Source organism: Olea europaea, chromosome 2 (genome assembly GCF_002742605.1).
Source record: "Olea europaea var. sylvestris chromosome 2, O_europaea_v1, whole genome shotgun sequence".
In the NCBI taxonomy this organism is placed as follows: Eukaryota; Viridiplantae; Streptophyta; class Magnoliopsida; order Lamiales; family Oleaceae; genus Olea; species Olea europaea.
In genome coordinates this window covers 20,278,009-20,303,902 of record NC_036238.1, presented here as the reverse complement: position 1 = coordinate 20,303,902, position 25,894 = coordinate 20,278,009, and the positions used below count along the sequence as shown (strand labels likewise).

Here is a 25,894-nt window from a genome sequence, read left to right as displayed (position 1 = left end):
AAAGCACACGTATTTCAATATTAGTATACTCAAACGTGCCACCATTTTGCAAAAACACATTAAGTGATAAAATTCACACGTTAATTATTGAAATATAGACCAGCATATAAGGATTTAAGCTGCTTATCTTAACAAAATTGACCTATTAAGATGGAATTTTAAGTTTTAATAATTCATAGTGTCAGTAATCAATAACAATATCTTTGTTTGTAATTCTGTCTAAATCACTAGTAGATATTGGTTTCATTTAGAATCACCCATAGTCATATTGCAATGATCATCGATGAATTTCCATAAGTTATCATTTGCTACATTAATATTTTTATTTTTGTTCTCGTAGCCACCTCTTAATCGACCAAGATTTTAATGCTATCTTCTCCACCTCCATGTAAAGTTTGCCACCCAAATCGAAAAATTCTGCCTCCATTTCTCCTTGATGTTATTTCCTTGGCAAAATTGCAGAAGCATCACCTAATGGTGAGTTTTCTTCTTAATACATTAACAGACAAAAGTTTCTTTAGCAACAATTTAGATTCATCTTCGATAGCATAATGCAGCTTTACTTACAGACACATGGGGAAGGAAATAAGTAATTGAAATTGAAAGGGTTGAGTGGTTAAGAGTTTTTACTATTTTGGGGGAACTAAAGACTAAGTGATCTGGATTATAAATGCAATTATTACTATATTTCTAGGTTTTTGTAAATGGGAAGATCACCTGCAACAAAGTCAAAATGTAAGGAATACATCAAATTTACAAAATGAATTATGAAAGTCAACACTAAATTAAACCTTATATAAACAACATATGAAAATATGATTACACATGTTAGCTTGGAAATCCTAATTTTATACCATTGATTGGAATAAAAAATAAAGATATAACCACAAAATTTATAAAGGTTTTCTCAATGTGATATGCTGATGTAATGATTTATTATAATAAAAAGAAGTTTACAAGAGAAAAAATCACATACCCTATTTTCTCCACCATCTCTCTTTTATGATAATAAAAAATCCGAATGACGGTTCCCAATTTATAAGGAGAAATCAAAATTAAAAATTTGAAATTCCTTATCCAATGACAATAATTAAGCTCCACGTCTTAATTAGGAATTGAGAGATCTGATATCAAACTTTTGCTCTCCACCAAATTAATTATTGGAATTTCATCTTCAATTGACATGTCATCTATTTTAATTTTACACATTAACAACTATTTAACACCGTTGAATACTCTCTCTCACAAAACCTCAATTTTTCCCTCGTTAATTTCACCAATAGCCCACCACTCTTTGTAGTAGAACCCTTACCTTCTTTTGTTCCTATTTATAAAATTGCCACATTCTTTTGGAGGAAGGAATAAGAATCATATGTAAAAAACGTGTTTCTCAAAATCAACACTTTAGTAAGGTCAAAAACGTCATTTGGATGTGGAAGGCCCAAGTGGCAACCCCCAATTGGCTGTTGGTGCTTCACTCGACTTGTGCTTCTTCAAACATTATCCTAACCGTCCATTTTTTTATCAATGGTTGAGAACTAATATAATACAATTGGTTTGGTATTTGATGGGTCATTCCAAAGGACAGGCTTCAGTCTTGGTTTTTCAACTTATGGGTTCTTCTTGAGATCTCTCTCTGGTTCTTCGTGATAACTTTCTTCTTCTATTTTGATTTCTGTTTCTTGTGATCTCACATGAGATCTTAGTCGATTTGAAAGAACCTTGTGAAATACATCTTGCTACAGTATTTTTGGTCGATTGTAAGGCCCGTGATGTGTTGGTTAGGCAGTAAGGTACTTTGTTTACCGGTGATTAAGGTGTGATTTGTGAGATCCTTTTGGATCAAATATTAGATCTGGTGTCCGATTATGGTTTTAGTGTATTCTCTCTATATCTTGGAAGGTTATTTTTGCACATGGTGAAGAGGCTAGTCTCTGAGTCCCTCAGATTAGGGGTTTTCACTGATCTGGGTAAATAATCGTTTGTGTTTTTACTGCTTTTGTGTGTGATGGATTGATTATTTCTCATACGAGCATGAAAACAAAGGGATAAATCCTTACAAATCTGGTTCATACAAGTCACAGTCTTTTAAAAGAATCATTTTCTTGATCCACTGTGATTCATATCTATTTTTACACTGAATATTATTTTTGGAATTAATTACTGATTTTTTTTGACAAGTACAATGGCTAAAAGCTATAATTGGTGATCTTGGCATCTTGGGCCTGAACGAGTTTCTTGAAAGATGTCTGCGTACTTGAATTTTGATTAGTCAACCATACAGTGGGTGAAATTGTTCTAATTCTGCCTTTACTCATAATTACTGAAAAGCATGCGTTAGTTGTTCTCAAGATTGGGTGATACTAATTGATAAATTTTAAGAACAATTTCATTCTTGTATATGATATCTGTATGAGATGGTATTGAAACTTGTTTTAAGTTGATAATCTCAATATATTGTATTATGTGATCTTGAGGTTAGTCATTTGTTGGCTTTGCTGTGATAATTGCATTCTCTAGTTGATATTGTATTGTCATTCCTTTGTCAGTTTACCTTTTATTATAAAAAAAAAAAAAAAAAAAAAAAATTTCAAAACTTTCTGCACTTAAGTGATCAATTATTAAAGAATCGCTTATGTCCATAAGTAATCACCATCCTTTTACAAAACCTGTAATGGGTTCTAAGGTTGATATCTCAATTCGATGGAAAGGGGAATTACTCGACATGGAAGCAAAAAATAAGGGCATTTTGGATGATCCTAGAACTTTTTATGCTGAATTAAAAGCTAAACGCAATGTGATTTTAGAGATGAATGGAATTGCTTATAGTTCAATTTTCTTGCATTTATCTGACAACATTGCGAGACAAGTTGAAGATGCTAAAACCCCTAGAGTCGTGTGGACTGCACTTGATGCATTGTTCTTGACTAAGACATTACCAAAGAAAATCTACTTACTAGAGAAATTGTTCAGTTTTAAAATTTCAACTAGGAAAAACTTGGAAGCAAATTTGAGTGACTTTTAGTACTTTGGTTAAGAGTCTTGCATATAATGATAAGAAATTCGATGAGGATCTAGCAGTGATATTGTTTAACTCATTGCTTGAAGTTTATAGGGATATAAGAAATGCTATAAAATACTCGAGATGCTCTAACTATGACAACGGTAACCAATGCATTTCAGAGCTTAAGAATTAGAGGTCAAGAAAGAAAATAAATCTAACTCGAGAAGAGAGCTTGTTTGTGAGAGGAAGAACAAAAAAGAAAGAAAATAATTTCCAGAATAGAAGATTTAAATCTAAATCCAAAGGCAGACCTAAATACGAGGATATGAGCAATAAAAAAAACAAGGACACTTTAGGAAAGACTGTTTTGAGTTGAAAATAAAACATAAAGAACAAAGTACTATTGACCTAAACAATGTTGCTGTTTGTCATCTGGATGGTCTTATTGTCATGATTGTGTCCAGTAATGATAGTAACAAGGATTGGATCTTAGACTCAAAATGCACATTTGACATGAGTTCTAACAGGTCTTGGTTTTACAATTACAAACCAATTGAACCCAGGAAAGTGTATATGGGAGATCACAATTCCTAAACAGTACGGGGAGTTGGTGACATTGCTATTAAAATGCATCATGGTATTGTGAGACAAATGAAGAACGTTAGGCATATCCCAAATTTAAGAAGAAACCTCATTTCATTAGGAATTCTTGAAAATGATGGGTACACATTTAGCTCCTGTAAGATGTCCATTACCTGAAAATGAAAATGGGGGGAATAGTATTTTTTAGAAAAATAAGTAGTAGAAAAAGAAGGAAAAGTTTTTGATTTACGTGTAATATTATTTTATAAAAAATTGTGTGGTTGAAAATAGGAGAGAGAAAAATGGAATGTAATGTAATTTAATTTAATAAAAATCAAACGGGGGCTTAAATTTGATAATCACATGCTAAATGTGAAAAGGGATCACTTGTTTTGAAAAGGCCTAAGAAGAATGGTCTGCATTATCTTGTGGGAGAAACCATAACCATTCAAGATAATGGTCCTTTGACTGTAACTGAAAATAGTTCTGAACTTTTGACACAATATATTGGGACACATTGTCAATAAGGGCCTAACATATCTAAGTAATCAAAAGTTACTAGGGAAAGATATAATAGAGCCTCTTTAGTTTTGTGAGACCTGTGTATGAGGTAAGTCCCATAAGGTGAGTTTTAATGGGGGAATTTTTTAAATGACTTACCACTATTTATTTTTGGTAAAATGTGTATAATACCCTCAATGAAATGATTTGTCATATTTTGCACAAGATATCCTTAATTTATTGGAATAGTTCTACAATTCCTCTATTTCTTTCATTTCGAGTTCTAATATATAGTTCCATCCTTTGATATAATAAATTAGCATAATCTGTAATATAATTGTCATGTAATTTACTAAGATTATCATATTTCTTAGATGAAATATCCATAGTCTCTAGTTGAGCAAAAATATTTCTTATTTTTCTTAATAGTTTTTCTAACAGATTATCTAATTCTTTAATTGTATAACCAGGCATTATTCAGATAATTCCTTGCAAGCTTTATGAATAATAATAACATGTTAGATAAGTTTTTTGCAAACACGAAAAGTAATAATCCATACGATTCTTTCAAGATATCAGAAGAATTCTTTCTAAATTTAACAAAGACAATAATTTTACCTTACTTTTGATCTTAAATCTGTATTCTTAGAATCGAGTGACCTTCAAGTTCTGAATCTGCAAACTACTCCCTCAAACGACCTTTTGCCTCAATGGGAATTCTGCTATTTCAGCTTCTGCCCTCACTGTATCTTTTCTTAGAATTAAGAGTAAAGATCTTAAATAAAGAAAATTCTCTCTTTGTTAAAGTAAAAAAGAGATTATCTTTTTCAATCTATCAAGAATCTATGCGATAAGAAGTTTAGAAATTCATATTTTTCTGATATCAAAAGATTGAGATTTTATTTCTATAATGATTTATACAAGATTTCTATTGAATATAAGGGGTTTTCAGAAAAACTGGTTTTGAAGAAAGCTTAAGGAAAGAGAATGGTTTCTAACTCGAGATGATCCATTCTTTCGCTAAAGACCTCTATTTATACATGACTCAAACTCACTATTAATGATCTATTACATCATTGCATACATCAGAATTTTGAAAAAAGACTCACATGCCTCTCTATTCTTTTCCTCCTGGGGTCTACATTTTCACACGCATTCTTTGCCTTTCCATCAAAGGGGCATCTTTATCTCTATTATTGCCTTTCCATCTTTGGCTCCATATGCAGTTGGCTAGATGCTTTGGTAGTGGTATGTCCTCTTTTATCTATCTCCATTCATCTTTTATCTTGAAGAATCAATCTTTTAATCTTGTCTGCATGTGGGGCACTCCCTCAAGCTACATGATTCTTGGATTGTTGTTGGACTTTCACTAATTTATCAAATTTCTGGATATATTCTTTCAAAATGGTAGATTTTTCTTTTCTATTATTTGTAAGGAGTGTCCATCTTTCATATTGGCACAAGCATCTGAATTTTTTATCATATAAGTTCTTTGCTATGTTGTAAAGAACTTTCATCTCCAAAACTCTCCGGGATTTAATCCATGAATTATTGATTTTAGGCAATGGTTTATTATTTCGGCCAACTTCAACCTGAAAATCTCGGCCAATATATCCAATTGTGATAATATGTTCAGCAGGATAAATCCTTCCATCAATTTCGGGATTTATTGAATAAAATTTGATATAAATCGACCTCCTTTGGGCAAATTTTGAAACTTCTGCCCTGAATATATAATCAAATTTTTCAATATTTTTTTAAATCTTTTCCTGGATAGATCAAATCCAGAAATCCATAATCTGCTTTCATTTTGACCATGAAAGGGTCTGCATTTTTGGTAATTATTAATCTGGGATAAACATGATCTCCCGATACAATAAAATAAGATTCATTTTCTTCCAATTCATAAACAATTTTGGCAAATGATCTATATTCTTCTTCTTTTGATGATAAAGGGGTATCATCATCTTCATCAGTTTTGATTCTTATAACTTTTGTATGTTCATCACCATTTTTTATAGTCACATTTCGGGGACTTGCTATGTCTCGTTTGATATTGCTGGATCCACTGCTGCTTCCTGGTTGTGTACCTGTATTTGCTGTTTGGTATCTAATGACTCGAATTGTGAAGTAATATCAACAATTCTGTCATTCAATTCTTTGTTATATTTGGAATGAGAATTAGAGATTTTCACCAACAATTTGACATTTTGTTGGATAGATTCTGCCATTTCCTCTAACTGCTCAATTCCAATTTTCATATCTTCAGATTCTTCCATGAGGAATTTCATTCTTCTGTTGACGTCTATTAATGAATTTTTGATATTATCCATCTCCGAATTCGATATTCCTGCTCAAAAAATCTGCAAGATAATTATTTATTCCTTTAATATGAACAATATCAAAATTGTAGAATGATAAATATGATTGCCATCTGTGTAACCTTCTATATTAAGGTTCCGTAGGTAACTTATTTCTAATAAGTCCTGCAATTTGAGAATTATCAGTTTCAACAACAAATTTTTTAGATAAAAGAAATAATGAAAACTTTTTTATTCCTCTAATAATTGCTAATAATTTTTTTTCATGAGTAGTATAATTTATTTTTGCGTGGTTAAAAGTTCCACTTGAATATCTACATATTTCATTTAAATCTGTTTTTAATATAGCTGTCCAATATTTATCCGAGGCATCAGTATTGACAATTAGATTATCTTTTTCATCTGATAATCTTAATTTTGGTAAATTTTTACATTCTTCTTTTAATAATTTAACAATTTCAATATGTTCTTTATTTCAACCTTTAGTATTTGTTTTCCTAAGTAGAATTGGTATCTTGTGTCTTTTTTTGAGAGATTTTCAATAAATCGTTCAGCATAGTTTAAACATCCTAAAAATTTTTATATTTGTTCTTTGGATTTTAATTCATCTGGAAAGCTTTCTATCTTTTTAGATATATGAGTTTGTAATTTTATTTCCTTTCTATGTATTGATAATCCTAGAAAATCTATTTCTTGTTTCTCTATTATAGATTTCTTTTTAGAAAGTACAATCCCTTCCTTTTGGCATTCATATATGAATTGTAATAAATGATTCCTATGCTCTTTTTTATTATTAGAGCATATTAGTATATCATCAATATAAAAAATAAGAAAATCACTATACTTTTTGAATATATTATCCATTTTTGTTTGAAATATTTGTGGTGCATTTTTTAAACCAAATGGCATAACTAACCATTCATATTTTTCTTGAGGTGTACTAAAAGCTGTATATTGTATACTTATCTTCTTTCATTTTTATTTGTCAAAATCCTAATTTACAATCAAATTTGGAATAATATTGTTTTCCTTTTGCAAGGTTTATTAGGACTTCTTTATTTGGTAAAAAGTAACCATCAAATTTAGTATATTTATTTAATTCTTTATAGTTTATTACTATTCTAGCTTTTCCTCTAACCTGCTCAGAATGTTTCATAACTATAAAATCTGGACTACTATGAAGTCCATTACTAGGTCTAATTAACTTTTGTTCTAATAGTTCTTTTATTTGAATTTTAAATTCTTGCATATCTTGTAAGGTATACATCATTGGTCTAAATCTTATTATAATATTCTCTGTTAATTCTATTTTAGCTCTAGGATGATATGGTTTCCAAAATAATAATGGGTTTTCTTCATAAATTTTTTCTAATTGTTCTATGATTTTTTGCATACTTATCTCTATTTCTATTTTTAGGATCTTTTTATATGATAGTTTTTTATTTTTTAGTTCATCTTGTACTATTGGTCGTTTTTCCCATTTATCACCACGCTGGGCTGGTTGAACTCTGTAGGGTCTAAATTCTCTTGGTATTTTTAATGGATGTGCACAAGGTGTTTGTAACATTATCATGTAATTATTTTGTTTGTAATATTGAAATTGTTGGATAAAATCATTTCCTAATAATATATCACATTCTAATTTATTATAATTATATACTTTATTTATTATAATTTGTTTACTACCAAGTATTATATTAACTTTTTCAGCACTATCAATTATTTGACCTATTTCTCAACTCACTCCTGTTATTTTTATTTTACTATTTTTATTTCATGATTTTATTAAGAAATTTTTAAAAATTGTTATATTACTTCCTGTATTAATTAAGATACAAGTTGTTATGTTTGTTTCTACTATAGTAACTTGTATATATATTGCCAATGGAAAGTTTATTTGATTATTCATCCACTTCATATTTTACATAATGTAGTTTGTCCTGTATGAGTTAAATATAATCCTTCTCTTTTTATACAATAATCTTTTAATCCATTTAAGAAACTCATTTCTAATAATATATTAGGTTCAATATCCATACTTTCATGCAAATAACATGGTACTAAAAGATCAATTCCACCTATTTTTATTGGTACATTTACCTTTAATTCTGTAATATATAGTTGTCCATCAAAATTTTTGTATTCATATGGTTCTATCTTGTAAGTTATTAATCCTTCATTTTTATTTGCAGCCATATGACATTCACCAGCTCCTGTATCTATCAATATATTTGGTCCTTTTATATACCTTCTACCGTTGAAATGTTTTCCTTCTATTTTCATGTTTTCAATGTTTCTATGAGGTTTTATTTCTTTTATACCACTAGTTTCTCCTATATATTCCTTTTTATTAGGTAATCTAAGACCTTTTGATTTCTTTATCAACATTCCGTTATGAAATGTTATTTTATAATCTTCTTCTTCTCTTAACTCTGTTATTTCAGGTTTATTTTTAGTTATATTAAATTCATATTCTTCTGGGATAAGATTTATTTGTTTGTTTGGTTCCACTATTTTACTAATATCCTTACATTACTTATGAATTTCTATATATGGCTTATTAGAATAAATATTCCCATAATTAGAATTAGTAAATGTGTATAATTTCCTATATTCCATAGTCATAATTTGATCTCCTGGTTCCATTATATCATTTCTATGTAATTTGAAATGTAATCCTAAAACTTCATTAAAGTTTTTATCTTTTAATGAGACACAATATTTTGGGTAACAAGTAAATATTAACTTTTGATATGCTAAATTTCTTTCTATAGTTTTTAAATGACCATCTTCAAGATTTATAATTCTTCCATCATGTAAACTTACAGTTAATGGTGAATTTATTCCTTCTCTAAATAAGGATTTAAACATTATTTGTATTCCTACTAAATAAACATATTGGATCTTTTCACTATTTTTTTTACTTATTTTTGATAATAATTCTGATACTATACTTTTTGTTAAAAGATTTATTTTATGTGTTCCCTGAGTTGTCTTAACATCTATAGTTTTTTCAATCTTATGGTATTCATTTATTGCTATTCTTTCTCTTCTCCATATTCTATCTAGAATTTTCCATTTTCCTATTTTCAAATTTAATGATAACTTTTGTATTTTCTTAAATTTATTATTATCAAAAGTTACTTTTAATCTATAACCTTATATTCTCTCATATTCTTGGATTTCTATGTTATTATTTTCTATTTCTTCAATTTCTCTTTTCAGATTCTGATTCATAATCTTCTGAATCTACTTCACTTATAAATATTTCTTGATTATTATAATTTTCAATATCAGATATTTCACTTAATTCGCTTTCTATTTCAAAATAATCATTTTGTAATATTCTCACTTTTTTCTTTGTGCAATCAGGACTTATATGACCTATTTCTCTACAATTTCAACACTTACATTATTTTTTATCTTTTTTTATAAGGTTTATTTTTCTGTATATTAATTTTCCTTTTATAATATTTCCTTTTAGGTTTCATAAATTTTTTCTTAAAGTTTCTACATTTTTTAAACTTCCTGTTTTTATATTTTTTTTTCAGAACTACATCCCCATTTTGTAGGTTTTTCCATATCTTCACAACATATTCTAGTTAATTTTCCTGATTTTTTTCAATAATTGTCTTTGTTGACATATATATGCAAGTCTTTCAAACAAGAATTTTATTCTTGATCCTAGTGTTCTAGGTATTTCTATATTTTTTTAATATATTTTTTAAATTCTATTTTAAAATATATTTTCCATGAACCTGGTAATTTATTATAATACATATCTTGATATACTTCTTGATTCTCATTACTATAAAATTGAGTATAATAGTAATCCTTGAATTCACAAATATATTCCTTAATTTTACACATATCACAAATTATTAAATTAATTAGCTTCATTCTTGCATTATCTTTTTTCCGTATTGCTTCTTCTTCATAATTTCTTAGCCAATTTTTCCCTAAGAATTCATCTGCAATGTGTTCTACCAATCTTTATATTTCTAGTTTATCTGATTTTATTATTTCTGTTTGTACATTTTTTTAATTAATGATTCTGTATCACTACTAATTCCTTCCCACCAATTTCTTATATTTCCTTCAAAAGATGCAATTAAAAAATCTATTCTCCTTTCAGTATTTTTTCATGTATCATCTTTTTATTATATAAAAAGAATAATATCATTGAGTGTCCAAGTTTTTAAGGCTTTCTTAGTATCTATTTTGCAATCTAAGTCTAATTTTGTTCTTCCATGGTTAACAGGTTTATCATAATTATTATTTAATTCAAATCTGTTACTATATTTATTTCCTTTGGACGGTTGTTTATCTTTTATTTTATCATAAAATTGCCTATATGGTTTATTATACATCGGAGCATAGTTTTCATCTAAGATCTGTTGATTCTTGTTTAGAGATTCCTACGGGATTAGGTCCTTCTCCAGTATTCATTAAGATTTGGTATTCATCATCTATACTTTCTAAACTTAAATGATCAAAATTATCTATAAGTAGATCTAATTCTTCATTCATCTTCTTTGTCTTGATTTTCTTCAATTTTTTGTTTACCTAATATTTTTTCTTTAAATTCCTCTTTTTCTATTATTTTAGGTAATATATTTTTTCTAAACTCATCATCCATGCTTCCTGTTTCTATTATTATATTTTTCCTTTCAATATGTTTTTTTCCCTATTCTGATTATTTCTTTTTCTAATAAATTTTTTATCTACTCTATTATTTTTTTCTTCATTTTCTTTCAATTTTCTGACTTCAAGTTTTAATATATTTATATCATTTCTAGCTTTTGTTATTTCATTCTTAATTTCTTGTACATCATTAATTAATGTTCTTATCAAATGTTTTAATTCTTCCATATGTTCACTGATTGATATTTTATCTATTTTTTGATTGACAATAATAAAATACTATACACTCAGCATTTTTACACTCTTTATCATTTTATTATATTTTTGTTTTATAACTTCAGGATTGTTAGCTCTTTTAATTTTTCATAATACCTTGCTTTTTCTTTATACCTTTCTTGTTTTAATTTTAATATTTGTTTTTCTTGAATTTTAGTTATATCTTTAGGTATTAATAATTTATCTAAAATTTTATTATTTATTAAATCTTATTCTCCTTAACTTTTTTTCTAAAATACTTTTAGTTTTTTCCATTATATTTTTATGATGATTCATATATTTCTCTTTGATACAATTCATTTTCAAATATTTCGCAAATTATTTCATATGTTCGTCTATCTTTGATAAATCCTACAATTAATTTATGTAATATTTATTCCTTTATTTCTCTAGGTAAATTCCTAATTATATATAATGTTATTATTTTTAATTTATTAGGGACGGGGTTGTAAAATATATAACATTCTTTTTCTTCAATACATTGATAATAATTATTTATTTTTAAGATTTCCATGATTTCTATGGCTCTGAGACCAAAGGACGGTTACTACTAAGAGTGAACAAAAATCTAATAATCTAAAAACTAAAAATCTAAAATTTTAATATTTCAAAAACTCTTATTAGGTGTATATAAAGTCTTAAGATAAAAACTAATTTTTTGTTTGCGTGGTAATCTATTTTTTATTATCTTTTTCATAAATTTTAAAGTAATTCTTCAAAATCTAGTAATGTCTGGGAATTTATAATATCAATATCTGTTATCATATCTATGTCTGTTCTAAAAGGTGTATCATATTTTGAGATATTTTTCTTTCTTTTTTCCAATTTATCTATTATATCTTGTATATCTTTTATTATTATTGATCTTACAATTCCTTTAGCAAAATTTTCTAATAAGTTTTCTTTGAAACATTTTAATATTTCTTGTGATGCATATAATTGTTCTATCTTATCAATTTCTTTTTCAAACTTAATTTCTTTTTTATTTTTAACAAACTTTTTTATATTATATGGTCCTTTCTTATATTTGAGTTTTTCTATTTTATAATTATTCATTAATAATTCTCACAAATTTTTAGAAAAATTACTTGTTAGATTTTTTTAAGGACTTAAATAGAAGATTTATATTAGATAAAGAGTTGTTTTTTAATATTTGTTAAAGGGTGTTTTAGGTAATTCAAAATGTTTATAAAAATCAAATGTCATTTTGAAAAATTCCTCTCTTATTTGGGTCAATTTCATGTATTTCTCGAGTTTTAATATAGTCTCATACCACTAACAGACCGTTGGATTACATTCATTCAACCTGTGGGGACCAGAAAGTCATCCCACCTTTGGGAGGGACATATACTTTCTGTCCATCATTGATGACTATTCCAAGAAAGTCTGGGTTTACTCTTTGAGGGCCAAAACTGAAGTTTTTCAAAAATTTAGAACTTGGCTTAAAATAATTGAGAATCAATTGGATAAGAAATTGAAAACATTAAGGATTAATAATGGGCTGGAGTTCCTACAATTTCGAATTTGAGAACTTCTGCAAACAAAAAAAGATAGTTAAACATAGGAGTGTTAGAAACACATCCCAAAAAAATGGGATTGTTAAAAGAATGAACAGAACACTTATGAAAAAAGTCAGATGCCTTCTTATGAGCTCAGGACTGGTAAAAGGATTTTGGGCTGAGGCTGTTTATACTGTTGCATACCTCACAAGTAGGTCCCCTAGCAATTGTGTTGGCTTTAAAATACCTCAAGAACTCTGGACTAGAAAACCACCTGACATGTCATAGAATAGAGTGTTTGGATGTGCTGCAAATGTACACAAAATTGAAGGAAAACTAGATCCTAGGGCAACAAAGTGTGTTTTGCTAGGGTATCCTGGAGGTGTAAAGGGTTACAAACTTTGGCTCTTAGATGGCAAAGTTATAAAATTTATCAGTAGTAAGAATGTTGTGTTCAATGAATCTGAAATGCTATATTTAGAAAATAAGACTGAAAAACTTGTTGAACCAAAGGAAAGAAACATTCCTACAAATGAGGTTCAGTTAGCTTGGTTCATTAACTCACCACATGTGGATAGTGAACGTACTGCACAAGAAACCATAGAGAGTGTTGGGGAGCTTGATGAAGGTGAAGGTAGTTCCCCTAACATAGAAACTAAATTTGAGAATGAAACTACTCCAAACAATCCTAACATTGAAACCATTAATCAAGACTACCAATTTGTGAGAGATAGGGAAAGGAGGCAAGTGAAGCCTCAACCTAGGTATGAAATTCACAATCTAATTGATTTTGCCTTAACTTTTGGTGAAGCATGAGAGTGAATGCAGAACCTTCTTCTTTTGAGGAAGTTATAAACTGCCATAATGCTGCAAACTAGAAAATTGCAATGAGGGAAGAAATGAAATTCCTAGGTGAAAGTAAAACTAGGAAGCTGGTGAAGAAGTCGAATAACCATAGAATTGTACATTGTAAGTAGGGTTGTTAATAAATTGAATTTTGATCCGAATACGATGACATTAATGAGAGATGGATTTACGGTCTTACTCCGATAACCCAATGAAGATCCGAATTCGATAATATGTTGACTAAATGAAGCAAATATGAATATAGGTCAACCTGATTCGATAATAACCTGATCCAATTTATTATAATGATATAATATATTTCATATATTATTACATAATTTATTACACTTACTTTTCTCTATTTTGAAACTTGTATTATACTTTACTCATAAATTTCAAATAATAGAAAATATTGGATAATAATAATATAATATTATTAATTGAAATATTTGAAGAGATTTAATTTTTTTATTAATTAAAATAAGATAAAAATAATAACTAATTTATTTTATTGTAAATTGAACAACTAAAGGAACCAACGGTTGGAGTTCATTTCATTATTCGTGACTTCCCACATCCCACATCAAAAATTTACAATCTATAAATAGGTGGGGTCAAAAAAGGGGTAAAAATATATTTGGGCTTTTTAATTCTTGGCCTAGAAGTTGACCAATAAGGAATTTTTATATTTTCAATATTTTCAATTTCGGATCGGATATCCGATAACATAGCAAATTGAATATGAATTTAAAAATAAATTTTTTATTGGATTATCGGGTTGGATCGAATCAAATAATTATTTTTAACAGATCGAATTGAATTTAGGCAGATTCGATAGGAATAAGTAGATTTACAAGTTAAAGAAAGAAAATAACACATCAGACCCCTTAAAGTATAAAGCCAGGCCGGTAGTCAAAGGCTTTACTCAAAATGGAGAGGATTACAATGAAATATTCTCTCTTGTTATAACATACAAAACCATAAGAATGATTCTTGCTTTAGTTGTTCAATTTAATTCCCTTCAATTGGGAATTAGATATCAAAACTACATTCTAATATGGTGAATTGGATGAGGATATTTACATGTGTCAATCTCAAGGTTTTGAGGTGAAGGTGAAATAGGACTTTGTGTGCAAATTACAAAAATCCCTGTATGGACTCGAACAAAGCCCAAAGCCATATATAAAGTTGACACGTGTGCTAAAAATTGGGGTCAAGAGGAGCAACTATGATCATTGCCTATATTTTAGCAATGCTAAGACTGGATGAGAAGTATATCTTCTTTTTTATGTTGATAATATGCTTCTAACAAGTTCTAGTTAGCTAAAATAATAAGATTTAAGAACTTTTTGAAGCCTAAGTTTGATATGAAAGGCTTCGGCAATGCTAAGAAAATTTTAGGGATGTTCATAAAGAAATATAGGCTTGAGAATGAATTGACAATATCACAGGAATCTTAACTGAATAAGGTTATAACCAAGTTTGGTATGAAAAAGACCAAGTTTGTTAACGTACCCCTAGCTGCCAATACAAATCTCTCCAATGCCTAGTCACAAAAAACTAAAAATGAGATGAGAGAGATGAAAAACATTTCATATGTTAATGCTATAGGGAATGTAATATTCTCAATGATCACAAGAAGACCTGATCTAGCTTAGGGAAATATATGGAAATAACCTTTTCAAAAGGGTTACTTTTCCAAAATGACCCTTAAACAATTCACATATCAAATATGCCCTCCATTGGAATATTACATAGCAAAGCATTATAATATAGAATTTTTTTATTTTAGTCCTTATAATTAAATATTGGTTGAAATTTGATAATTTTTATTTGATTTTTTTGATTAATATTTTTATTTGATTTTTGTTCGCTCTAAGTAACCCCATTAAATGGTATCAGAGCAAGAAAAATAGATAATTATTGGTGTTTAAAAGAAGAAAAATGTAGCAATATATTTTTAAAACCTATTCATAATAAATTAAAAATAATGACTTTGATAATAATTAAAGAACTTCCTAAAGAAATAAAGGAACAAATATTAGAAAAATTAATAATAGAAAAAATAAAAGATATTTATATATATGAAAAAATTATTAATATATAAGAAGATGAAGAAAATAATTTATATTATAAAGAAAAATATGAGTATAATTGATAATACACATCAAACATTGAATAAATTACTTTTAAAAATGAATAAAATATAAGAAGAAATAAGAAATATAATGTTAATACCAGAAGGAATAAAAATAGAAAAGAAACATATAGAAAAAGAAAATATAGTGATAGAAACGGGAAGTATGGATGATGAATTTAGAAAAAATATATTACCAAAGATATTAGAAGAAGAAGAAGAATTTAGTGTATGTTTGATTAGTATGGAAAATATTACCTAGAAAAGAAAATTATTTTCCATCTTTTGTGGAAAATAAAAATCACCTCTATCCAAGGAAAATGTTTTCCTTAAAAACAAGGAAAATTAGGCATATTTTCAAAAGTTGGAAAATGTTTTCCATGGAAAAAAATAGCAATCAAACACTCAAAGTAGGAATTTGGGTGTAAAATTGATATTTTTCATAGAAAATAAATGAAATAGAGAAAAATCATTAGGAAAATTAAAAATAGAAGAAAAAGAAGATAAAAATGAATGAAGAGTTAGATTTATTAATAAAAAATTTTATTCAATTAAGTTTAACTGATATAAGTGAATACTAAGTTTTAATGAATATTGGAGGAGAGCCTGATTCAGCAGGTACCTCTAAACAGGAAATACATGATACAGATGAAAGTTATGCATCTATATCTAATAAATCATATGGACAATTGTATAATAAAGTAAGAGATATACAACCATCTAAAGGAAATAAATATAAAGATAGATTTGAACTAAATGATAATTATGATAAACCAATTTATCATGAAGGAACAAAACTAGATTTAATTTGTAAAATTGATACTAAAAAAAACCTTATTGACTTGGGCATATTCAGTGATATTATTATTTTTATATAATAAAGATGACATATGGGAAAATACTGAAAGAAGAATAGATTTCTTAATAGCATCCTTTGAAAGAGATGTTAGAAACTTGTGGGAAGGAATAAGCAATGATACAAAAACATTAATAAAAAGAAATATACAAATAGAAGTAATCAAATCAGATAGACAAGGTATAGAAAAATTAGTAGAATATATTTCAGATGAATTTCTAGGAGAAAATTGGATAAGAAATGCTAAAAAAGAATCAATAAGAGAAAAAGATAGTGCTAGAATAAAATTAATAAATTTAATAATATGTGATATGTGTAAAATTAAATATTATACTTGTGAATTTAGAAACTATTATTATGTTCAATTTTATAGTAATGAAAACCAAGAAGTATATCAAGACATGTATTATAATAAGTTACCAGGTTCATGGAGAATATATTTTAAAATAGAATTTGAAAAATATGTTAGAGATAATACTGTAATACCTAGAACTTTAAATTCAAAAATAAAAATTTTATTTGAAAGACTTGCATATATATGTCAACAAAGACAATTAATGAAAAAAATCAAGAAAATTAACTAAAATGTGTTGTGAAGATATGGAAACTCTTGTGCAATGGGGGTGTAATCCTGAAAAAAAATTAATAAAAGAAAGTTTAAAAAATTTAGAAATTTTAATAAAAAATATATAAAACATAGGAGAAGGTATTACAAAAGAAAAAATAATCCATATAATCAACAGAATAATATAAAGAAAAATAAAAGTCAATGTAAATGTTGGAATTGTGAAGAAATAGATTATATAAGTCCTGATTGTGATAAAAAGAAAGTTAGAATATTACAAAAAAAATACTTAGAAATAAAAGACGAATTAAGTGAAATATCAGATATTGAAGAATATTATGATCAAGAAGTATATATAAGTGAAACAGAAGATGATGAATCGGGATCTGAATAAAGAGATTGAAGAAATAGAAAGTCATAATATAAATATACAAGAATATGAAGGAATAGAAATATATGGATTAAAAGTCACTTTTGATAATAACAAGTTTAGAAAATTGCAAAAATTATCGTTAGACTTAAAAATAGGAAAATGAGAAGTCTTTGATAAAGTTTGGAAAAGAGAAAGAATATCAATAAATGAATATCACAAAATAGAAAAAAATCATAGATGTAAGAACAATTTATGGACAACGTAAATTAAATCTTTTAACAAAAAATACAGTTGATGAACTATTAATAAAGATTAGTAAAAAAAAAAAGTGAAAAGATCCAATATGTTTATTTAGCATGAATACAAATAATGTTTAAATTACTATTTAGAGAAGGGATAGATTCACCCTTAACTATAACTTTACATGATGGACGAATAATAAATTTAAAAGATAGTCATTTAGGAACAATAGAAGAAAATTTAGCATATCAAAAAATCATGTTTACATGTTATCCAAAACATTGTGTATCATTAAAAGATAGAAATTTCAATGAAATTTTAGGACTACATTTTAAGTTTCATAGAGATATTATGCAATCAAGTGATCAAATTACGACTATAGAATATAGAGTTTTATACGCATTTACCAATTCTAATTATGGGAATATTTATTCTAATAAACCATATATTAAAGTTCATAAAGAATGTAAAGATATTAGTAAAATAATAGAATCAAATAAACAAATAAATTTAATTCAAAAAGAATATGAATTTAACATAGCAAAAAATAAACCTGAAATAACAGAATTAAATGAAGGAGAATGTTCAAATAACATAACATTTAAGAATAGAAAATTAATTAAAAGATTAAAAAGTTTTAAAATACCTAATAAAAACTAGTTAGAAGAAATCAACAAAATAAAAGAAATAAAATTATATAGAAATGCTGGAAATATGAAAATAGAAGGGGAATAATATAATGGAAGAGAACATATAAATGTACTAAATATATTAATAGATACATAAGCTAGTGAATGTCATATACCTTCAAATAGAAATAAATGATTAGTAACTCATAAAATTGAACCATATAAGTATGTAAATTTTGATGGACAAATACATATTAAAGATTTGGAAGTTAAGGTACAAATAAAAATATGATGAATAAATCTTTTAGTACCATGTTATATAAATAGAAGTATGGATATAAACTCTCATATACTTTTAGGAATGAGTTTTCTAAATGGATTAGAAGATTATAATATAAAAAGAAAATGATTATATATTTTCATAATGGGAAACTACACTATTTAAAAAGAATTAGATGAATAATCAGATAAATTTTTCATTAGCTGTGTATATACAAATTACTATTGTAGAAATAAATATAACAACCAGTGCTTTAATAGATACAGGAAGTGATATAACAATTTTTAAAAGTTTTTTTAATAAAATCATAGAATAATAATAGTAATATAAAAATAACTGAAATTACAAGAAAAAGCACTCAAATAATTAATAGTGCTGATAAAGTTAATATAATTTTTGAAAGTAAACAAGTTACAATAAATAAAGTATATAACTATAATAAGTTAGAATTTGATATATTATTAGGAAATGACTTTATACAACAATTTCAATATTATAAACAAAATAATTATATGATAATGCTACAAATACCTTATGGACACTTATTAAAGATTCCTAAAGAATATAAATCTTATAGAGTTCACTTATTAAAGATTCCTAAAGAATATAAATCTTATAGAGTTCAGTCAGCCCAGCGTGGTGATAAATGGGAGAAAAAATCAATTATTAATAATGAAATAAAAAATAAAAGAATATTATACAAAAAGGTTCTAAAGATAGGAATTGAAATAAATATAGAAAAAATCATTGAACAATTAGAAAATGTTTATGGAGAAAATTTATTATTATTTTGGAAAACACATCACCCAAAAGTCAAAATAGAATTAACAGAAAATGTTATAATAAGAGTAAGATCAATGATGTATACTATAGAAGATACACAAGAATTTAAAAATCAGATAAAAGAATTGTTAGAACAAAAATTTATTAGACTTAGTAATAGATCTCATAGTAGTCCAACCTTTATGGTTATGAAACACTCTGAACAAATTAGAGGAAAAGCTAGAATGATTATAAATTATAAAGAATTAAATAAATATACTAGATTTGATGGTTACTTTCTACCAAATAAAGAAGTACTAATAAATCTTGTAAGAGGAAAACAATATTATTCTAAATTTGATTCTAAATTAGGATTTTGACAAGTAAAAATGGAAGAAGATAATATACAATTTACTGCATTTAGCACACATCAAGAAAAATATGAATGGTTAGTTATGTCATTTGGTTTGAAAAATGCACCACAAATATATCAAAAAAAGATGGATAATATATTCAAAAGGTTTAATGAAATTTTAATAGTTTATATTGATGATATATTAATATGTTCTAATAGTAAAAAAGAGTATAGAAATCATTTAATCCAATATATTAACGAATGTTAAAAAAAAAAAGAAATTGTACTATCTAAAAAGAAATCTATAATAGAAAAACAAGAGATAGATTTTCTTGGATTCTCAATAGATAAAAAAGGAATAAAATTACATATTCATATATTCAAAAAGATAGAATGTTTTTCAAATAAATTAGAATTCAAAGAACAAATTCAAAATTTTTTAGGATGTTTAAATTATGCAGAAAGATTTTTATTGAAAATCTGTCTAATAAAAGACATAAAATTCAAGTTTTACTTAGAAAAATAAATACTAAGGAATGGAATGAAGAATATACAGAAATAGTTAAATCATTAAAAGAAAAATGCAAAAATTTACCAAAATTAAGATTATCAGATGAAAAAAGATAATTTGATTGTTAATACTGATGCCTCAAATAAATATTGGGCAGCAATATTAAAAACAGATCTTAATGAAATTTGTAGATACTCAAGTTGAACATTTAACCAAACAGAAATAAATTATACTACTCATAAAAAAGAATTACTAGCAATTATTAGAGGAATAAAAAAGTTCTCATTGTTTTTATTATCCAAGAAATTTATTGTTGAAACTGATAATTCTCAAGTTGTATGATTAGTTAGGAATAAGTTACCCTCAGAACCACAATACAAAAGGTTTCATAGATGACAAACTTATTTAGCATATTATAATTTTGATATAATTCATATTAGAGGAGTAAATAATTTTCTTACAGATTTTCTTAGCAGAAACATAAAATTTGCTGATGGATAAAGCCAAGGCCATGGAGTTATACCAATCTATTATACATATATAAGAAATGACAAATTTTCTTAAAAAAGAATTTGAAGTTATAAGTTTTGGAGCAACCCAAATCTCAGAGATGTTCAACTCAAATATGAAAATATTGTTGAATATTACTACTGAGCATCATAAATATGTCATAGAACTCAAAAATCAAGTTGATGCTATTGCAGCACAACTAAAAAATATACTGTTTGAAATAGATATATCAAAGAGCTCAGAAATGAGTTTTTTAAACCAATACCAAACAGGGACAGCTGGAAGCAGCAGTGGACCCAGACGCGACAACATACCAACTGATAATAAAGGAGATTCTATTTTCGTATCATCAACCAAGAAAGTTATGATACATGGAGATAAAAGAGATACTAAAATAATCATCATTATAAACCAAGAAAATAAAATCCCTTTAAATCCAAACGAAGAAAAATATATCGAAATAGTCAAAATCGCTTATGAAAGAAAAATAAGTGATTTATATTTCATTTCTCCGGGAAATAATGTTTACTCCAGAATAACAGCCATGGAAGGTGGTGACCATTCATTTATAAAAATCATGACAGACTATGGATTCATGGATTTGATTTATCGAGGAAAAGATTTTATTGAAATTTCAAAGTTGGATGACATATTCATCAAGGAAGTATTCTGATTTGCCAAGGGAATGAAGATATTTTTAAAATTCTATTCAATCAGTCCAGAATATGATGGAGTTGTTTACTATCCAATTGAACACAGAATCTCAATTGGATATGTTGTAGCTAATTTCCAAATTGATGATACGGAGAATAATATAAAAGTCCCAACAGCGACAAAATCATGGATCAGACATAGAAGAGCACTTGGAATAAAAGTCATCTACAACATTGCCAAAAATTTGTTTGATAAAAAATTCTCGTGCCTGTGCCAATATGAAAATTGGATGTTGATATCCAATGGAGGATATGCAAAATCAAAAATTTTAAAAGACTATATTACAAGATTTGATATACATCAATTTTCAAGATGTCCTACCACTATAAAAGAATCCTGCCAGTTAAAGGAATGCCCTAGCTGCATGTGAAGAAATGAAAGAAGAAGACAAAACACATTTTGAAAAAGGTGTATGAAAGATAATAATACTACACGTGAAGACATTGAAGATAAAGAACAATAATAGAAAAAGATGCTCTTTAAATAGAAAAGTTGAACCAACATGTGAAGATGTAGGTCCAAGGAAGAAAATAGAGAGGCAAAAGTGCCTTTGCTGATGTAATCAATAATGTAATAGAGTCTCATAAACTTGTATAAATAAAGACATTACCATAGGAGAAAGGCATCTCATCCTTTCTTAAATTCTCGAGTTGTAAGCAATAGGCCATTCTCAGTTTGAAAAATCAGTTTTTCTGAAAATCCCTTCATATCAAATAGAAGTTTTGAATCAATCTAGATAGAAATAAAATTTCAATATTTTAATATCAATATGAGTTTCTAAATCTTTTTTCCGTAAATTCTTGAAGGATCTAATAGAAAGTTTCCTTCTTATTTTAGCAAAAAGAGAGTTTTTTTTAATAGAAGTCTAGAATTTTATCATTTAGAAGTTGATACAGTGAGAGCAAGTGGCTGAAATAGTAACAATTCCGTAAAGGCAGGAGGCCGTTGAAGGAAGTAATTTACAAATTCAGAGCTCGAAAGTCACTCGATTCTAAGAATACAGACTACATCAAACCTAAGGTAAAACTATTAAACTTTTGCTAAATTTAGAATGAATCTTTTTAAGATCTTAAAAGAATCACAGGGACAATTGCATGATGATTATTTTGATAAATGTCAGGATATATAATTGAAGAATTGGATAATTTATTAGAAAGAATGTTAGAAGAAATAAAAAATATTATATCTCAATTAAAAAATATAAATTTACCATTTGAAGAATATGACATTTTATTAAGAAAATATAATATGTATGTTGCCCCTAGCTTATACCATTAGTTTTTTTTAAGTATGTTTATGTCAAATTTTGGAAAGCCGCATTGTACAGCCTTAAAAGGGTTACTAAGATACATTGCTAGAACTTTAACCACTGGTTTGACATTTGAAAAGAGGTTTGAAATTCTAACTTGTGTAGGATATGTAGACTTCGCTGGAGAGAAAGATCATAGGAAGTCTACTATTGTCTTCTTCTTTACATTGTGGGGAAACTATATTACCTGGAAATCTCAGTTACTACCCTATGTAGCATTGAGGCAGAACATATAGCCATCACTGAATCTATAAAAGAGTACATGTAGCTGAAAGGAATCTTAACTGAGTTAAATTTCTTACTAGAGATCCCAATAATTATTACTGATAGCCAAAGTGCTTTATTATTGAGTAAGAATCCCGTGTATTATGAGAGCTCAAACATATTGAGGTGAAATATCACTTCATAGGAGAAAATATATCTACTTGTGAAGTGAATCTTAAGAAAATTCACACTGATGAATACCCATTTGATGGGCACATTAATTTTACCTGTTAATAAGTTTTGATCATGTTAATTTATTCTTCATATTGATACAGGTTGATTTCTCTTGCAAGTACTTTGGGCAATGATATAGGGCCAAGTCCGTTTTATGTGCAATCTAGCATACTAGAGACAGTAGATAATTTGAGAACCAAGGTGAAGATTGTAAAAAACGTGTTTCTCAAATCAATACTTTAGTAAGGGCAAAAACATCATTTGGATGTGGAAGGCCCAAGTGGCAACCCCCAATTGGCTGTTGGTGCTTCACTCGAGTTGTGCTTCTTCAAACGTTATCCTGGTCGTCCATTTTTTGATCACTGGTTGAGAACTAATATGATACAATTGGTTTGGCATTTGAGGGGTCATTTCAAAGGATGGGATGCAGTCTTGGTTTTCCAAGTTTTGGGGTTCTTCTAGAGACCTTGATTCTTCTTCTATTTTTGGTTTCTGTTTCTTATGATTTCACATTAGATCTTAATCGATCTGAAAGAACCCTGTGAAATACATCTTGCTATATTAATTTTGGCCGACTGTAAGGCTTGTGATGTGTATATTTTGGTTTGGCAGTAGGGTTCTTGGTTTATTGGTGATTAAGGTGTGATTTGTAAGATCCTTTTGGTTCAAGGATAAGATCTAGTGTCTAATTTTGGTCTCAGTGTAATCTCTGTCTCTTGGAAGGTTATTTTGCACATAGTGAACATGTTAGTCTATTAGCTCCCTAGATTAGGCTTTTTCACGGAACTGGGTGAACAATGGTTTGTGTTTTTACTGCTTTTGTGCGTGATTGATTGGTTATTTCTCATACGAGCACGAAAACAAATGGGTATATCCTTACAAATCTGGTATCGGAGCAATTAGTGCTTCTAGGGCTATCCTCCTTTGAATCACAGTCTTTCAAAAGAATCATTTTCTTGATCCACTTTGATTCATATTTGTTTTTACACTGTATTATTTCTGGAAATAATTACTGATCGTTTTTCTAATAAGTGCAATAAATAAAAGTCATAACTAGTGATCTTGACTTCTTGGGCTTGGACGGGTTTCTTAGCAGATATCATAATTTTATATATAAATATCTAGTAAAAAGATATGCGGCATTAGAAACAAGGACAAGCATATCTCATTAGTTTGAGGTTATATTAAGAACAACAATGTTGCGAGAATCATGTTTTCCGTCCCCACCCGTTCTCTTTTATTAGAGGTCGGATGGGGACTAAACTCCCAATCCCCGTTACAATTTTTTCAATTTAAGTTTAAATGTTAATTTAATTATATACTATTAATTATACAAATTAGGTTAACTATATTATAGTTAATAAATTATTTTAGAACTTTGAGAAGAATGATGAAAATTACATTACACTGTTTTATACCTATATAAAATAATAAAAAATAAGTATATTAATCGGGACGGGGTTCCTTGAAAACAAGAAGTTCACCCGAAACATTCGGTAGAAAAATTCTACTGTTCATATTAAAAAATATTTTTTCTTTTTGGAGGTCAAAGACGAAATTGTTAATCAACTTTATGAAATTAACCTTTGTGGTTGTGTCTCAATTCTATGAAAGTTCATCAAATTGTCGCTTTTCTAGAGGATTCATCAATTAAGGATTACTAACAAAACCCCCCCACTTTCGTAGCATGTTCCATGAAGCCTTGTCAACTCTGTTCTCCCATCCACGAGAAGATTCTACGAAGCTTTCAAATATACATTATTTTCAATTGGATTGAAATTTTTATTTCAAAGCAAATAAATCATTTTTTATAATCAATTTTATAGTTCAAAATTGTGGTATATTTTTTTCTGTTCCAATAGTGAAATAAATCTATTTTTCATTGCTTTTTGAAATGAAACTCGATTATTTAATTGTCCAGCTATAAATTCTACAAGAATATTAGGGAATTAGAAAGGCTATAGAAACTAGAATGAATAGTGCAGTCGCAATTGGCGAACAACCCAACCCTTGGAACATACTACAGCCTTAGGTGGCAAAGAGCCGACAACGCTCATGGTGACTAGGATGGATATATCGTATCCAAAAAGTAGCAGTTCGCCCTGTTAGTCTCCAATACGGTTGATACTTCGGATCCTGCTTGGACGAAAATGGAAGATATTGTCGATAAATAGAAGTACGTTTCAAAATGAGATCTTATTAGAGAGAATCTAAAGCTTTTAATTGGAAAACTCTAAGATCATGAAACCCGACTATTGGCAAAGTAAGTATTTGAGGTGTCAAATTGTTCGGCCTGATCCTAATTCAATACGACTTGAGACCATCCTTATGGTAGATTTATCCGTTCGAAACTATTGTTCTTGATCCATGTATCTTTACGTAAGGATCGACTTTAAACGAGTTGTCTAAAAGTAAAGATTATGTTGCATTGATCGACCCGACGGACCCACAGGGCATCTCTACTATTAGCCCACCAGACTAGTGGAACACCAGTAAATGTCAAGGAAGCTTCAAATCACATCCGTGTAACGCGTGGGGTGGG

General features: G+C 27.7%; 1 long non-coding RNA gene across 1 annotated transcript; it reads left to right on the top strand.

The window, feature by feature from the left end:
• Positions 1-1,566: 1,566 nt before the first annotated feature.
• LOC111365837 lies at positions 1,567-24,199 on the top strand. Its single transcript, XR_002697503.1, has 2 exons — positions 1,567-1,970; positions 23,454-24,199. It is a non-coding gene; the product is annotated as an uncharacterized LOC111365837 (long non-coding RNA).
• The last annotated feature ends 1,695 nt before the right edge of the window (positions 24,200-25,894 follow it).